The sequence below is a fragment of the Trachymyrmex cornetzi genome, unplaced genomic scaffold, assembly GCF_001594075.2.
Source record: "Trachymyrmex cornetzi isolate Tcor2-1 unplaced genomic scaffold, Tcor1.1 scaffold377, whole genome shotgun sequence".
In the NCBI taxonomy this organism is placed as follows: domain Eukaryota; kingdom Metazoa; phylum Arthropoda; class Insecta; order Hymenoptera; family Formicidae; genus Trachymyrmex; species Trachymyrmex cornetzi.
In genome coordinates this window covers 78,896-84,225 of record NW_017298501.1, presented here as the reverse complement: position 1 = coordinate 84,225, position 5,330 = coordinate 78,896, and the positions used below count along the sequence as shown (strand labels likewise).

Genomic DNA, 5,330 nt, shown 5'->3' with positions numbered 1-5,330 from the left:
CTCACCGTACGCCACTGTCAACATTTCAAGAGTTTTTGAACACTTAATACCATTTTTTACACAAAAATTAATACAAACTCTCTGCTCCATTATTTTCAACAGCAAAAAATCGCCGAGCACGCAAACACGAGTCTAACCTTTATGCTTCTCACATAAAAACAACACATGCTATATAGTCAAAACTGTGAACATATGATCGTGACGAGTGTACCAATACAACAAAAAAAAATTTTGAAATTAGAGTTTACAGAGCGCGCGAAATTCAAAAAGTCACCTTACTTTTTGATCACACTTCGTAAACCCAAAATTCTTAAAAAAAATAAATTGAGAAAAAGAAATTGCTATATTATCAAAGGTGTCAGTTCATAGTGAATATACATATAAAGTGTGTCCTCAAAAATTTAAACCTTTAAAAATCAATAATTATATGATGATATATTATCATGACAAGTAACCGATACATGTGAAGGTGCCAGTTCATAGTTTAAATGATTATCTAACAATATATATTATCATGGCAAGTAAAATACATCAATTCTCGGGTCAGGTACAGAGAAGCTATACGGTTAAAAACTTTACTAATTATTTGACGTAATATGTATTCACTTCGTTCTAGAACTTTAGAAAATACCGTTCTAATATGATACTTTTTGTGGTGTCATTATTGAGGGGATTGGCGGAATAAAGGTCTAATTACAAAATCTTGATTTAATATACAAACGAGTGCAGCATTAAATAAATTTATGTAATGTCCTTAAGAAATTACGTGTTATGATATTTCTCTATTACGATCGATATTATATAAAAACCTAATTCCCTGATAAAGGATCTAAGTAGAGTTGTGCCTTCATTCCACCCATTCTCTCAATTACTCTGTAAAAGCTTCGATATTATTTCTAAATGGACACCGTGAAACTCATCGAAGTTTTGAAAGCAGGCCGCCATGTTCTTTTTCCGAGTCATTAATAGATTGGTACGCTGGAATTACAAACAATTATTTTTCATTGTACGTGCTAGTATAAATTTCAAGTCAAATCTCAATAAACTTTTATATTTTGTGCACTGAGAATAACATACCCTGTATTAAATTCCAGGTATGTCCAGACATAAAATTAATTTGGTCATATTTGTACAAATGTGGACATATAAGGCTTTATTTGGACAAAATTTGAGTCATATAAAAATCAAATATGGTTATATTTGGATTCCCAATTTTTGGACCATGGTGGGATTTTCAAATAAAAATCTATTTTGTGAATGTCTGTAATTTCAGATATTTAAGAATTTATTTTGAATTTACGATTAAATTATACCTGATTTTTATTTGGAAATACATACTAATGGTTCAAGTAAGAATTTCCATATTTAATATATAATCTGTTTAATGGATTGCATAGTAAAAGTTAATATTACTTCTATTTGGAAATCCGTTACTAATAAATCCCGAAAATAATTCGGAAATGCATATAACGTAAAGTATTAGAGCAATGTATTAGGAAATCTACAGCTTATAGTAATTGGTCTTTATACGTTTATCCACGTTATTTCATATTTTCATTTATATATTATCTCCATGTATTAACGATTTAAGATTAAATATGCCAATCTCATACATATATCACAGCCAATCACATTAAATAGTTTAATTTGGAAATCCATCAATGGTAGCAATCGGACTTTATACGTCTATCCACTTATTCCATATATTTACTTATATACGAACTTCCATATATTAACGATTGAAGACTAAATACGTCAATCCCATTTATACCACAGCCAATCACATTAAATGGTTTAATTTGGAAATCCATCAATGGTAGCAATCAGACTTTGTGCGTCTATCCATTTATTCTATATTTTTACTTATATACAGACTTCCATGTATTAACGACTGAAGACGAAATATGTCAATCCCATTTGTAACACAGCCAATCACATTAAATGGTTTAATTTGGAAATCCATCAATGGTAGTAATCTGACTTTGTACGTCTATCCACTCATTCTATACTTTTACTTATATATAGACTTCCATGTTGTGTGATAAAAATTGACGAATATATCAAGCATTAATTTTGATCGTGTGTCCTATTTTGACATTAAAAATAAGCGTCGAGCATCGCAGCATGTGTGCATGAAAAGGTATTACTTGGGCTACGTTCGGAAATACACACTAGTGTGCCACTAATGCACACCAGCCGTTCGGAAAACTCGGTATGTACTCGCGGTGTGCATTCGGGTGAGATCGTTCGGAAACGTAAAAAGAGTTAAGCGGGGAGCACAGGCTCATCTTGCATAATAATGCATAACACATGAGTCATAAGAAAATGAACCAATCAAAGTCCTTTCTTTCCGTGAAATAAAGGACTCTGATTGGTTGATTTTCTTATGCCTCATGTTTTATGCATTATGGAAAAGTCTGTGCTTTCCGCTTTACACAGAGTACCACTAATCCACCCGTCTTAAAAGCATTAGCTGCGTTCAGCAGAGAAAGCAGCTTTGCAACTGTTGTAAAATTCTTCAATATGTTTGGTTTTGCCCTTAGTTCCTTATTGGATCTAAATGTATAAATCAATTGTATTCAAGAATTTTACAACAATCGCAAAGCTGCTTTTTCTGCTGAACGCAGCCATTGTGTATATATACAATACACAACCCTTATGCTGGATCCACACTGCATCCGATGTGCGTCGTACAACGCTCTGCAATCAATCAGAAAACAGAATTCTGCTGATACGAAGCAAAATCCATCGGAATCCTGTTTTCTGATTGGTTGCAAAGCGTCATACGACGCAAATCGGATGCAGTGTGAATCCAGCATTAGGGTACGTTTCCACTGAGGGTGCCATTACATGGAGCGCGGAAACGCGGAAGACTACTAGATTTCCGCGTTTCCGCGCGTTCCGTTCCGTCCTTTTTAATTGCCTTATATTACATGGAGCATATTTAGAGCGGAAGAGCGGAACCGAGAATTATAAAACAGTAATTTTTAACGATATTTATTGATTAAAATGCTTGTATTCAATAGATAAGTTGAAAAGATGAACATATTAAAAAGAATTACAATGAATTAAGTAAATATAATTTTTAAAAATAAATACAAATGTCTATTTGTCACTATACTTTTCCGCTTTTCCGCGGAAATTATGCTCCATATAATATAAGGAGAAACAAACTCGCGGAACGACCGCGTCAAAATCTATTGTCATAGGGTGCGTTCCGAGTGACGTGTGAAGCGCATGATGTATCGTTTTATCCTTCTTTATTATTTGGTGAACAACAAGGACAAATGATGCATAATGCGCTTCGTGCGAAACTCGGAACGCACTCAATGTGAAGTGTATACCATAAAATTTCGGAGCCAATTGAAAAAGAAAGCTTTCATACTTTTATTCTTTTAAAAGTTGCTGTATAATATGGATCCAAACATCATGTTGATGATTATTATGAAGTATCTCATACGAGCAAGGAATGAACCGATGAGATATGCTGAGATGACAAAAAGAAAAGTTATTTCAATGTTTTATTTATATTTGCATTATAAGAAATTACAAAACAAAAAGGACCATGTAATGTGGGTACGACCTATTTTTATGCAGAAAAGAAGACTACTGCAAGGTGCCAGCGATAATCTAGTTGTGGAAATGTGATTGACAGATCCGGAAAAATATTTCAACTACCTCAGAATGTCATCGCAACAATATTTAACGAGTTACTCAATATTGTTGGTCCACTGATTGAAAAACAACATGTAGTTCGAGAACCAATACCACCCAGAACAAGATTAGAAGTGACTCTACGATGGTTGGCATCTGGCGACAGCATGACATCGCTATCATATGCTTTCCGCATTGCCCAATGTACGCTATCACGAATTATCCCGGAAACATGTCAAGCAATTTGGCTCTCTTTAAAGGATAAAGTTATAATTGATCCAACTGAAGAAAATTGGAATACAATTGCAAGAGACTTTGAGGAAACGTGCGAATTTCCAAACTGTATAGGCGCTATCGATGGAAAGCATGTCGTAATTCAGGTATATTACAAATTTAATAATATTAATTTAATTTTCATATATGTATTATATTGATAATGTAATTATGTATGCTTTGGAATGAGTAATGTGTTCATCACAATGGTTTCCAATTGCAGGCACCGCCTCGTAGTGGTTCGTGCTACTATAACTATAAAGGAAATCACAGCATAAACCTGCTCACAGTAAGTGATGCCAAGAATCGCTTCACCATTGTTGATATTGGAGCTGAAGGAAGGCAAAGCGACGGAGGTGTTTTTGAAAACAGTGGATTACCACATCTACTTGAGACGAATGCTCTTCATATCCCTCTACCAACACGTTTGAATAATACAGATTTGGAATTTCGTACGTTTTACTGGGAGATGAGGCCTTTCCTTTGAGCACATATATGATGCGACCATATCCTCGTAGTGCACAACTGAATATTAGTAGAAAAATTTTCAATTATCGCCTGAGTCGAGCAAGGAGAACAGTTGAATGTGCTTTCGGGATTTTGGTTGCAAAATGGAGACTATATCGTCAACCTATTATTGCAAGCACATCTACTGTCGTAAAAGCTGTGCAGGCAACAATTGTCTTGCATAATTTTATATATAATAAAGAACTAGAATTACCACTTGCAGAAAGAAGGTATTGTAACATACGAGAAGAAGAACGTGAAATTTTGGCTACAAGTTACGGACTTAGACGTGCAAGTTATACAAATTTTTCACGAAAGTCTGCAGCAATAAAAATTCGAGACACTTTCACTTATTATTTTGAGCATGTCAATCCTCTACCGTGGCAATGGGATAAAGTTTTAAATAACGACTTTTGAAACATTATGTAGTGAATTATGATAAATATTATGTAATGACTTGAAATATTATGTAATAAACTAAATGGAAAAGTATATTTTATTTTTTGCAGTAATACACGACATTAAAAATTTATAATATTAATAAAATATTTCTAATTAGCATTCTCCCTCTCCACAAATATGGCATCCTCTTCTTCTATAGTAATATCGAGGATTTTTCTTTGCAGGTTTCTGCGTCGTATATAGGGCAATCGGCGTAGTATATCGCCAAGCTGTTCTAAATAACTGTCAACTGTTTGGGAAACGGCGAGAGTACGAGGTCTTTTGAATTTAAAATTTAACTGAAGGAAATCATTTTAAATCGAATTTCGTTTTATTACTAAAGTAAACTACAACGGTAAACTTCATAATCTTAAATTTTATAATTAAATTAAAGTATACATAATTGTCGGGTTTCCACAAATTTTATAATTAAATTAAGCACAAGTTTTGAATGT

At 33.5% G+C, this 5,330-nt stretch overlaps 1 pseudogene; it reads left to right on the top strand.

Annotated features, from left to right (window-relative positions):
• LOC108763688 (putative nuclease HARBI1) overlaps positions 1-4,414 on the top strand; it is a 14,315-nt pseudogene extending 9,901 nt beyond the window's left edge.
• The last annotated feature ends 916 nt before the right edge of the window (positions 4,415-5,330 follow it).